The sequence below is a fragment of the Anser anser genome, assembly GCF_964211835.1.
Source record: "Anser anser genome assembly, chromosome: 5".
NCBI classification, from domain to species: Eukaryota; Metazoa; Chordata; class Aves; order Anseriformes; family Anatidae; genus Anser; species Anser anser.
This window is the reverse complement of record NC_139725.1, coordinates 21,939,224-21,952,410: the sequence shown is the minus strand read 5'-3', so window position 1 is coordinate 21,952,410 and position 13,187 is coordinate 21,939,224. Positions and strand designations below refer to the sequence as shown.

Genomic DNA, 13,187 nt, shown 5'->3' with positions numbered 1-13,187 from the left:
AATTTTTGCTTATGGTGGATATGTTATAAGAATGAAGAATGATAAACTGTAGGGGTGACTAGCTGTGGAAGAATATAAAGGAAAACTTGCACTGTCAAGAATTATTGCTGTCATTTAAGTGGCTACACAGCATTAGGGCTGGGCACCACTGTTATTATTGAGCTTATGCCAGAGACTTCATGAAACAAAAACATATAGTTCATAATTTACGCATTTTTTTAAGTGTGTGGGAGGTAAACTTCCTTTGTGACATTGTCTTTCTGCTGAGCATGAAGGCTGTTCGGCAATGTTTTTTGTAGTTATACATCTATATTTGTTTAACAGACTTTCTTTACTTTATGTGCTTGCTCTCTTTAGTGTGTAGTGCTAGTGCATTCTGAGTTGTAACACTTGGAATTGTATATAGTATATCTTATCAAAACATATAAGCACACAACATTATCACTTAACTTTCGTGGTGCTGTGTACCCCCTCCTAGCAAAAAACGTCCATGTTATAAAACATAGTTAAATTTTGAGGTGAAATAAGCATGTTAAGAAGGGCTGAATATACTACAAGACACATCAGTCTCTCTTTTTTTTTTTTTTCCCTCCACAGCAACTCCAAATCAATGGTTAAGATGCATGCAGAAACACTACTCTGTTTAGCCTTCATCTGTTCAGCAATTCTGCCTGCAGCTGATAATCTTGCATTATTTTCACATTTAAAACCACTGCTTTTGGAATGCTTTTCTGAAGTATTTTAACATACTTTCCCCTAAAAACGTTCCCGCTTTGTTCTCTTTCATACTTCAGTCCTCTTTAATAAGCACAGTGTTTGTGGTGGACAACAGGCTAATACAGTACATGCAATGGATGCTGTTCTTACTTTTTTAAAGCAGAGTTCTCTCCAAAAATCTATTATCATAAATCAGCTGATTGTCTTTCCTGAGATAATTTAATTTGTTTTGTTGAGTCAGAGGGAAGAAGGAGTAAGTAAAAGGGCACTTTTCACAGCTGCCAGTGCCACAAGCTCAACCTGGAATTTGAAAGTCAAGCTATGTTCTTTCTGTTTCATGGATCACCAACAATGAGGACTCCACAGCTGGAACTTTACTACCCATTCTGCTGATGCATAAGCCAGAACATGATCCAGTGTGCTCTGCCATAGCTGTGCTGACTCTGTGAAAGAACAGTAAAAGTAGCAAAACATTTCGTCCCATTAAAACAATTATGATTGCTCTCAGAGAATATACTAAGATAGCACCATTTTAAAAGAAATCTATTAATGTTTTTCCTTTCAAGCAGTGGTAACAGTTGCATCCCTTCCTGTCATCAGTGCATTTAGGGGAAGTGATTTAAAGTAATAGATACACTTCGCAATACTGTTAAAAATCTGCTGGGAACATTTCTCTCCTTTCCACAGCACAAGTCTTGGATCCCGGCTCCAAATTACATGTGGAAAGCCAAGGGTGTCCCAAGTCCTACCTTCTGGCAGCGCCTGCTCCAGAGGTATTTGTACAGAAAAGATAATGGAAACCAGGCTTCTCCAGTTTCACTTTCTGTGGAAAAAATAACCGTTCACAGTGACTGTTCAATCTCCCAGTTTCTATCTCTCTCTGTGTTTCTATCCACTGATATTGCTTATAGCTTCTTCACAATAAATGTCTGTTTAAGCTGCGGATTTTTAATATTTTGCCAAACTAAGAGAGGTACCCAAACAATCAAAAAACAAAACCAAGAAAACAATCAAGCAAACAAACAATGAAAAAAAAGAAAACAACCAACCAACCAAAAAACCACCTCCCAGGCAAACCTAACTTTTTTTTTTTTTTTTGAGAACTATGTGGCATTTACCTACTTAAAATATGTTTTAGGCAGAATGTGTTGCAGGCATTGTACTAATTAGTAGGTACGCGGAAAAAAAGAAAGCACAAATGTTTGTTATAGAAGGTAAGCAGACGTCCTAGTGTTCTTTGTATTATTTTATTATGTCCATACACACACACACACAAACTTTTCACTCAGTCTTAACTGTGCTACTGTGACTAACATCTCAGTCCAAGAGTAACATCCAATAACATGCCCAACATGAAAATCTCTGTAAATCTGTATTTACATAATACAGAACATTGTGTATTGGTACTTGCAATTGAGATAGCAGTTGGAATTTTGCAGTTCAAGTAGACTACATACATGTATCTGGGCACATTTATTATATAATTCTGTACTGATAACATTTGACTCTCTCTCTGGCCCAATGCTATATTTTTTAGGCCTGGATTTAACATTCTGAGTACTTAGCCATGTTTAAAACAAATAGCATTTTTAAAATTACTTTCTAAGCATCTTATTATTCTCTTGCAAATATGGCAGTCCTCCTTTTTACCTATCCCAGAGTGAAATTCTTCTGATGCTCAAAATGGCAAGAACAAGTCTTTGGCATATTAGAGTTCTTCTGTACCCAAAGATCCCATGTTCTAAAGCTCAACATCTTGAGGCTCTGCATGGCTACACTCAAAATGTTTAATACCACTGGGAATGAAGAAGTTATATTTAGAGATTTTTTTTTTTAACTATTTTTTACAGGTAGAATTATCCAAAATAGATTTCCAATAACATGTTTTGAAACTTTCCAATGTTTTCAAATTAATTTTTGTCAAGCCTAACATAATTTTGTGTAGAAAAATATGGGAGTTAGGTAGAATGCTCTAGTGTTCTAGTATGTAATGATATAAAAGTTTTGTTAATTATAATTTCATCAATTATCTTGGAATAACTCCCAAGCGTTGCTTCTCATAAGAGGAGTTCCTGTTCCTGAATCATGCTGATGATTCTTTTAAGTAATTTTACCTTGTTATGCTTTCCCTTTATATCCACACCTGTGAGACAGCTTAGGTAGTAAAGGTAGGTTCACATTCCGCATAAAGTACTATTTCATGCAATGAGAATTCAGCGTATTTGCAGAAACTTAAGCTGTTTCCAGTACATGTCCTAGGAAGTATTTATTCTGTTGAGAAATTTTCAAGTTTTTTTTTTCCTTCTGTTATTGATTTTTTCCCTTCCTGTGTTTAACTGGGAGTGATGATACCTAATAACCATACCATAGCATAATACAACACTCCGTAACAGTGTTCTAGCCTTGCTGAGGCTGTAGTGTGGAAATGCAGGTCTTTGGGGTAGATTTCATTTTTGTATAGTGCAGAAGTGCATGAGGGGTGCATTTGTTTTACACCTTGGCCAAATAGTGGACTTCTCTGTGATATAACCTATTAAGTTGGAGAAGCTTTTCTGTGTGGCTGCCCTGTGGTGCTGAAAGTTATGAATGCCGTACTGTTTAAGAGCAGAAAGGTTTGCCTGGAAGAGAGCGGTGTGCCTGGGCCCCCTGCTATTGAGAAGATGCCAGTCAGAAATGAAAATGTCTTTCATGAAACTATAGCGAACTTCTCTGTGATACAGTACAATAATGCAAGGAATTTTTAGTCAAAACCTGTAAAAATAAGTATACTACGTTGGAAGTGCTGAAGAGGTACTTGCTTATAAGGGACTATTTTAAGAGGTCATTGCCAAAAATATGTTCAGTTCTGACACAGTTTTAGAAGTGACAGGATTGAGGGGTTTAAGCCATTCCTCCCCCCTGCCCCCTTTGAGATCTCCAGTTTCTTTTGCCTTTTGGTTACAACTACAAAAGATGTCTTCTGAGAAAAATGCTTTCTGCATGACATCAGAATAAAGGAATGTTCCACACTATTCAGCATGCTTAAAAGTATTGGTTCACTGAAATAACATTACATTTAAAATGAACGCTGAAGAGAAGGCCAGTTAAGGGAGAAAACAGAGCAGATCATGTTTTTGCAAACTTTTATCTTTAAGAAACATTGATTTATTGGACTTTGTAAAAATATTTTCTTTCAAATAACAGAATTATACTGTGTGGAGCAGCACAGTAAAATAAAGAGAACTGCTGTTTTTTTGTGTGATAGAACACACGTAGCCACAGGTAAGGCCTGAAACATTTGGAGTCAGAACATAAAATTACATACATACAGCAGAGTTAAGGCGTTATTATAGATAGGAAAAAGCTGTAAGAAATGCATTTTTTTTTAAACTATCTTAGGACTTTTTCATTGTCAATTGTTACTTTTTATTTTTTCTGACTTCAATTTATTTTCTCTTTAGTATTAATAACAAAAGCTAAGTATTCACACAATTCATGCATTTATAAATGTGTTTATTTCTCTTGAGCAATAACAAATGCATTATTGTTTGGACATTAGCCTTTACATTATTCTTTGGCATATTATAATTTTTGTTGGCTCTAGGAATAGGCAAAGAAAGAATTGGAAGTAAGCTATCTTCAAAACAAACAAAGTATACATAATAAATGGTAGTGATACAAATAATTGGTTTGAATTAAGGACTGTAGCAGTTTTAAATGTAGGGAACTCATTGTCCAGATTCTGAAAATGTTAGTTTAACTACTGCTTGCAGGCTTAATGGATACTTACTTATTACACATCAGTGGATCTCTTTCCTAGTCGGGGAGAAAAGGAGGCTTAAGGTGCATTTCAGTTCATAGGTGAGAAGAAAAACTTCAGTTTACATAATCAGATAGTAAATACTTATATATCAAACCACTGCTGCTTGGCTGTGAGAAGCTACTTGGATTTGTAGGGCGGAATAGAGGTCCACACCCAAGCCATGACAGTGTGTGATGGCAGGAATTTCAGAAATATGAATTTTAGCCATATCCTTCACTAGGGGCCAGGGGACCGGGAGAGCTGCCAGTCCCTTTTGTCAGTGAAATGACTTCCTTGCAGTGTAGCTGTGTTACATGGATACTGGCTGAGTACTGTAGTTGTCAACTAGGCTTTAATATTGGTTATGTGAGTCCCTTTAAATTTAGATTTCTACTTAATAAACTGAAGCCATGCTGGAGTCTGTAATCTAAACAAAAAAAATGAGCAAGCTGCACCTTTCTCACTCCGCACATTCAGAGCAGGGGCCTGTGTGAGCTGGGGGAGAAGTGAACCCAGGTGTAAAACAACCTGAGTAACAGCAGAGCTGCTGCAAGGGAGGGAAGCAGGGAATTATGGATTTTTTCAGAAATGCAAGTTTCTGTGTACGTTTGCCTAGTTCTGCAGAGTAAACATCTGTAGGAAGAGCATGTGAGTTTTTATAAAGCTTGTGGAAGAAGGGAGGAACAGAAGAAAAAGAATTACATGATAAGGATTGCTATAGTATTGCCAACTCTCATCTAATTATGAGTTAATGAGACGATGTCTTACTTGAAATCCCCAGACATCATGTGCTTATACACTCGTTTTAGCCTTTCTTTCACAAGACTGGGAATCTTAAAGGTTCAGAACCAAGAAGACATACACCTTGAAATTTCATGTTATTATTACTAATTTCATTATTGTTATTATGCACCTCATAAGATTTTTATTGCTGCAGTTGTCAGCCCTTCTACACTGGATATCTATTCAATGAATCCACACAATGTGTCACAGCAAGTGAGACACCACCCATTTTTGCATGGTGCAGCATGAGGAGCATCACAATACATGAGAAGCAGAACAGAGGAAGGGGACATACTATCCTCTGTGAGGACTCTGTGCAGCAAGTCACATCTGCACAACAGAATAGTTTGGATAGAAGAGTTCTGCTGTCTGCTTTCTTTTACAATCATATGTGTGAATAATGACTTTGCATTTGTTATGGGGTTATTTGTGAGGATACCTAGAATTTACTTGAGATAAAAAAAGAAAAAAATTACTAATAAAAATTCAATTTATATTGTTACTTTCAACTTTTCATTTTGGAAATACATACTAAAGTAGTGAGGATAGCGGCATCAGGCAGACAGCAGGTGGGCCAAGCAGCAGGAGGGAAATGATACTTGCTGCACCTGCTCTGCGCACTTAAAAAATTTTAAAAAATGTGGGGGTGGAGAGAAAATTTGGTAGTTCTACATGACACCTACTTTTCTTCTGCTATTTAATTTCTATGTTATCTTAGGTCATCTTAAAATACTTGGTAGGGAGATCTGGAGATTTCAGACTGCTTCATGCAGAATCTTTGCAAATCTGATCATTTTCATTTTCGTTTAGTTTCTTTTGGTGAAAGCCTAGTTTTAGAAAGTTAAAAAATAAATACTTTATTTTATATATTGAAACAAATATAATTTTAGTGTATTTATATATTCGTATATTTATCATCATGCTATCTGCAATGTAGTTTCATGCTAACAAATTAACCCCTCTTTTTATTTTCCTGATAGAGATAGTCCACTATTATTTCCATTTTACAGAAGGACAAAAATTAAGTCCAGAAAGAGGCCAGCATCAATTCATGGCTTAACTGCAAACATAATTTATAGGTTATAGCTCAATTGCATGGAGGAGGGGACCAGTGTTAAAAGTGGTGTTAGTTTCCTTTTCTCTCTTGCTTCCCTCTCCACTGGTTCGGTGACCCTGCACTTCACTGAAGAATTTGCTGTCTGGTCTAATTTCAGTTAAATTGGAAACAGCCGCAAAGGTCAGAAAGTGCATCAAATATCTTAGTGGCAAAGGAAGCAGCTAAGACTGGCTCTACTTTTCTGGTGTAACTAGCATCAGAGTGGACAGCAGCATATGAGCTGTAGGTTGGGTCTGTGGTCCAGTAGGATCAACTGTTAACTAGTCAAGGCAGGATTAGCCAAATAAGTCATTATTGAGGGCTATCATATATTGAGCAGGTGTTGCAAAGTAGCCAGATTATATTAGTGGGTTTGAGCCAAAGTTGCTGGCTTTTAGAGCTGACTGTGAGCAGTTGGAGAGTCTTTAGATAGGTCCTTGGCCTGAAAAATGTGTTCAGGTTTAAAGTGTCTGGTATTTCTGGGTTCTGCTCTTCGGTCTGTAGTGACTCATTCCAAATCACTTTAGGTAAGTCACTATTGTTTTTTGTTGTTGTTTATCTTCTTCTGCTTGCCTTTTTTTCTTGGTGGAATCTTGCCCTATTGCCCAATGCAGGCTCTGCAAACATTAAATGAGTAGTAACTGTGTTGTGCTTTGACCACATAAGTTGTCATAAAATATGTTAGTACTTTTTGTCTTATTACACTGTAAATTCTTTCTTAAAGTCTCCACTTTAGAATATAGTGCATACAGGAACTTTGAATTCGACTTTAGCACTAAGATGTAAGGAGTATTATTTACTAGTTTATCAACTAGGAAGCAATGAGAATTTGCTGTCCAGTTTGTTTCCTGGAGACTGGTTATTGAGGAAAGAAGTTGGGTGGTACTCAATAAAACCTATTTGAAAGTTACACAGTTTGTGCTACTTGATTAAAGAAGTGCTCCTTACCAAGAGGAATTTTGTAACATGAGGCCCTAATTCTGTAAATAAATGCTTTGAGATGTAGTCTATGATTACAGTATGAGAAATCAAGGGGCTATCAAAAAAAAAGTTTCATACAAGTAAGCACTATGGCTAGTGGTAAGAGCTGTAGGATTGGGTCATATCTGGTAAGAATAATTTATTTGCAATGCTCACTGAAAACTTTTCATTGCCCAATAATGATTAAGGATTTTACTATGTTGCAATTACAACTAGGTTCCTGGATAAATGTAAAGATTTCAAGTCCTTATAATTGTTCATGGCTTTTCAGAAGCAGTATGGATGCTGTGTTTCTGTTCTATGCTCTTTTCATTTTGAAAGAGGTGATAAATGGCTGAAGAACTCACCATAACCAAAGGTAGTGAACAGACTGCATTGTCTGGGAGTTGTATCACTTCTTCCTTAGGAAGATCAGCTATTCCTTATTAGGGCAGTACAGAAGCCTTTAGTTGAGCAATAAACTAAAATTGGCTTGAAATGAGAATTATAGATGGCTTTATTGAGTAGATAAGCTAGTTGCTGTATTATTCTTCAAATGGGAGCTCCCACAGTTTATCTTCCAAGTGTGGAGTACACTTTACATGATCACTCAATCACTGTGTGCATATAGGTGGAAGAGCCTGCTCTGCCTGTGAAAATGTGGGTCTCATCTACCTGAGAGAAGTGTTTGTTAAATGCAATGCATAAATAACTTCATTTTCTGAGTAAGATTCCCTTATCTCCCAAGTGTACTGTATGTTTAGCTAAGCTATCACTATCAGCTAGGTTATTTGATAAGTCAGTACAAATATTTGAAAGAAGCTGAGTGATGTATCCATAGAAAGAAACCTTTAAAAAAAAAAAACCCTTAAAGGAACATTTTGTAGGTGTTTTTCAAGAGATGTTTCATATATTAAGTGGCAAAGCTATCATCAATACGCTCATTCTTTCAAGGGTAATAAAGGAAGACATTATCTAGTGTGAAATTAGAACAAGTAATTCATGTTGTTTTAAAGTCTGCTCCTTTTACCAGTTATAAATAACTGTAAAAATGAGGTTGTGTTGTAAAATAGGAGAAGCTGGGGGAGGAATTTATTTTTCTTTGGGTGGGGGGCGGGGGTGGAATGTAATTGAGTAGGTATAAAACTTTTGTTGTAGAATATACAGTGGTGTAGCTAGAAGAGACAGATTACTGCAGAGAGGCTTTTAGGTTGTTTGTCTCTTTTGCACTTCAGCAAGAGGAAATGTCTCTTTCCCTCTAGTATGGATTCTCTTTTGCAAGCTGACAATCATTATGTTCAGGTGTGAAGAAAGTTGCTTAAAAATCTGCTTAACTTCAGCTATTCATTGCCTGTGAAGTTCTAATCACTGAGCTGCCTGATGATGAAGTCCTATTTCTTTGTGGGTCAGGTGGAGTGCTGGTAATCAGAATGAAAGCTTCTATAACCTGGTCTACTTACGAAGACATCCTTCTCATGAATTAGAGAAACAGGGAACACTGGCTCAAAACTGGAAGCACTTTAAGAGAGGGGCTTCACTCAAGTCTGTACTTATGTGCTTCTGCTTATAGGTGCAGGTGTTATAACTTCTGAAAATAACATTGTCATAAGATTCTGCTCCCAAATATCAGTTTGAATGTCTAGCTAATTAACCAATCTTTCCTTCAAAACTTGCCTCAAAAGTGTATGCACATATACCTTTAATCTCCATTTTTATCCTAGCTATATTGTCTTTATAACTTAAGTGATCTTTATACGCTTTTGAAATATATCTATATATTTTTATTGGCATTTTTAAGTTAAGTTCAGTTTAAGCACTGCAAAACGGATTTAATATTTTTAGCATTGTTTTTAGTCTTTTTTTAAGAACACAATATTATGAATTTCTTTAGAAAAATGAAATTCTCATTTCCAGTCCTAAAGTTGTAAATAACCAGTCTGCGGACCACTGATCACTGTAGAGCCACAAAGCTGAGGTATGTGTTTATGTGGTTCTGTTGTTGGTATTGCAGCACATCATCTTTGTAAATTCATCTGATCACTGGAAATCCTTGTGTGGTGTAGGTGCAGGGACTGATAATAAAGCTTTTTGTATTTTTATAACAAAGGCATCTGAGGAAAGATGGAGAAAGTAATTGCTTCTCTTCGGGTTGTCATCAAAATACATGATTCTAGTTGAAAGAGTCTGGTGTGCTAACACTATCTGTGCTGTGCACTGAGGACTAAATGCTTTCTATATCACACAATAGTAATGGCAAGTAATTGAGGAGCTCTGCAGGATACAGAGAAAGTTTTAATTTGTGTGTGCTAAAGACTGATGAAGAGACACATCATTTCTTGCTTTCCTTTGATGCTGTGACCATGCCTGGCTTTATTTGCCAGCACCATAGGCTTTCTGCTTGCTGTAGGTCCATAAAGTTACCCTTCTGGAAAGAAGGTTGCTCTTGCTTATTTCTGCAGCCTACCCTTCCTGCTAGCTTTCTGCTCCGTTTGTCTTTTGTCAATGCTGACAAAAGCTGTTGCAGATACTGGGCTGAACTGGCATGTTTTGTGCCATATACCTCAGGCTGGTAAATCTTATACCTTTTAGCATTTGGGGTGGGGGTGCTGTGCTGGGGGAGAGGAAAGGAAGCACTGTTACTCTATAATAACTTCTGTAATACTGATTTTTATAGTATGTTATAGAAGCAATCTCACGCAAATATAGGGGTCATATTTGTAGCCTTCAACCAACAAAATACTTAAATGTGCTTTAACTCTAATCCAGAGAATAATTCCATTGACTTCAATGCGATGCCCACCTACTTAAAAGAAAAAAAATGTTTAAGTGCTTTTCCAGGGTGAAGTCTTTATTAGTAACTTGTATGTTATGTATGGTTATTGTTTGGATACACAGGATACTCATGCAGTGAATTATTCCTTTATGTTTGATGGGATTGAACAGTATTTTTGTATCTGTCTGCTCTATTCATTTGTGACACGTCAATGACATTCATCTTTTCTATCTGGCATTTTTAATGTGCCCATCACCAGAATATCTGCCTGTCTCTTCTGAAAAATAAATGCCTCTCAAGAAGAGACAGGAATGGGAATGTATGTGTAATTACTTTAAAATATATATTACCGAAGCATAGTAGCCTTCCCTCCCCCACTCTAATATTATATTTTTCCTAGTGACAAAATCTGCAGTAGAAAGCACCAAGCAACAAGTTTATCAATTTGAACAGGCCAACTGCACAACTAAATGTATGTGAAACTTAACAAATCCCTTGGGGAAGCTGACTGTAAGAATTTCCTAGTCTGTGTTGAGTTACTGAGGTGTGACATGGTGGATTGAACTTAATGCCTTAGGCAAGCACAGTCAAATAGAGAGAGTTTAAGATTTTGCTGTGTCCATGAAGGGATCTGCTGGTAGTAGTCTAAATTAAGCTTTCAGGAAAAAAATATAATGCTATCATGAGGTCTTTCCCTTGAATATTTTGGCAGGTTATTCTAGTTTAAAAGAAATCCAAACAGATTTCCTCTGTGTAAGCCTCGTAGCAGTTGCAAAAAAGATTGAGGGGTTATTCCTCTTACCAGGAACAGCAAAATGCTGGAACAGAAAACTTCCATTATACTGCTCTTTTTTTTTAAGTGTAGTATCCTAGCCAAAAACAAGGATCCCCACCTGCATGGAAGCTGACTGCAGTGACCTGGTAGCTGATGATGATGTGAACACTGCAGGCACTGCATACCTGCCATGTGTTTTTCACAATCCCCTTTCTTGTTGCTTGTGCTGCCACTTTGAGGAGAAAACTGATCCTGGTGATGGGTCTGGCCTTAGTGACCTCTATGACCCTGTAGCAGCTAGAAGAAGGCAGCAGCTTATGAAGGAGCCTGCACACGTGCTACAGAGGCTAAGTGAGATCAGCCAGTGGCAGCAGTGCCTTCAGCTTATGGTGTTGAAGCCATTTGTGATGTAAGTGCTAGGAGGTGGAGGGCCACCAGGAGGGGATGGAAGAGGACAGCTACTCCAGTGTCTTGCACAGACCTGGTCAGATGAGCTTGAGCATTTCTGGAATATTTGTTTTTGATTTTTTTTTTGAGAAGACAGCATCATCCTGAAAAATTGGAGTGTTTGATCAACTTTCTGCAGGACAGCTTAAGTAGTAGATCATAGAGCTATGCCTGACACATAGCTCAGGATCTCAGAAAAAAGTTGGAGTTGCTGATATGGCCAGGTCCTGGGTAGAGGGACAGGCTTTGAGCTGCCTTTATCATGGCCTGCCAGTAGTGGCAAAGCAGAAGGGTTCCTCTTCATCCCCATTCTCTGGGGAATGGGTGGGGGTGGGGGGAAGCTGGAAACTTACTTCACTGTGGGCTGGCCTTGTTCTCTGTGCTTGTTCTTAACCTATCTTTTTGTAGTCTTTTTAAATTGGCTAGGTGGGATTTTCTTGTCTAGTAAGAACTGGACAGGAAAATTAAGCATGTACATTTTACATGGATTACTTAAAGGCAGTATGGGGTTGAGGTGCCACCATATACTTGTCAGCTCTGCATTTAGGTCCTAATATTCCTTCAGCTTTTTGTAGTGCCAGTAGTGATGGTGATCTCAGCTGTGGGATGAGCCTGTACCCTTTCCTTTGTTAACCTGTGAGCCTTCAGCAGTTACCTACAGTCAAATATTATGGGATAGAAGAATGATGCTGATATGTAGCTTACACTGTGAACCATTACTTTTTTTAAAGTTAGATAGTTGACAGGAATTGGTAAGTGTATTTCTCACTCTGTCTGAGGTAGACTGTTGGTCAAGTGTCACACTTGAGTGCCAGAAGCTTGTCTGAGGCACTGAACCTACCTCAAAGTTTCATGTTCCAGGGAGGTGAGATGCTGCCTCAAAACAGAACGGGGATTTAGGAGTATGAACCAGTATGTTTCATGTCTCTTATTGCTCAGAGCAAGCAATAGTCTGTTAGTACAGTGACCGATCCCTAGAGTTAATTGCCATAATTCATTAGCAAAGCCTCACTTCCTAGATGCTTTGAGTTGATTAGTAGGTGCTTTGTTTTATCACTTTTTTTGGCTGAGCGTTAAGTTAGGTTTCAGACTCCAAAGACATAATGAATTTACATGTAGTATTTATACAGCAGGGAGAAACAATTGCAATCTAATGCAACCTGATGCTATTTATGTAGCCTTTGCAACTTTGTACAAGGGCAATACAAAGGAAACTTTGTTTTACCCACACCCTGGTCCCTCCAAAAACTGTCCCTCTGAGATCTTGTCATGAGAGGTGATTATGGCTGACCACATTCAGAACATGGGCTAACTTGTTTCTGTAATGTAAACATTGTAGAAGGTTGTACATCTTCATGTAGGAGAACAGGAGCTATGCAAGTTGTGTGTGGGACTGAGTGTATATATTGACATGAGCCATTTCTCAGGTAAATAGTCTCATCTATTACCAGTGTGCTTGAGAATATGAGCCTTTTATTAACTTATGTGTATTAGTAGACAATGAGGTGTGTGTACATATAGTATGAGGCTGCATGTCCTGAGGCCATGGGAAGGTTGCAGTTGCATCAGAAGACATACTAGTTGCAGTGAACTCAATATACATGCAGATTTTGATCAGGGTTTAGTGATTGTTCCTCCTATTTGTGGATTCAAGTTTGCCAGTCCTTTATGTTCAGACGGAAGTGTTACTCAGTTTATCTGTCTATGGACAAATAAATAAATATAAAAATAAATATAGCAAAATTTCGTTATGTTGTTCAAGCTAATATGAATTACAGGCAAGATCTGCTCTTCCTAGTATTGTTGCCTAAGGACATAACGCTTCATTTTTTTTTGTAGCTTTTTGTTCTACTAC

At 37.5% G+C, this 13,187-nt stretch overlaps 1 protein-coding gene across 10 annotated transcripts in view; it reads left to right on the top strand.

The window, feature by feature from the left end:
• The window catches only part of NPAS3 (neuronal PAS domain protein 3), a gene marked incomplete at its 5' end in the record, with an annotated part of 615,861 nt that overhangs the window by 32,682 nt on the left and 569,992 nt on the right, over window positions 1-13,187 (top strand). For 2 of the 10 annotated variants that reach the window (XM_083840110.1, XM_083840118.1), the window contains one exon: window positions 1-6,904. This exon is cut by the window's left edge and continues 16,876 nt beyond it. The exons of 7 other annotated variants lie outside the window; for them this stretch is intronic. One more of the 10 variants, XM_083840114.1, reaches the window with a different exon arrangement.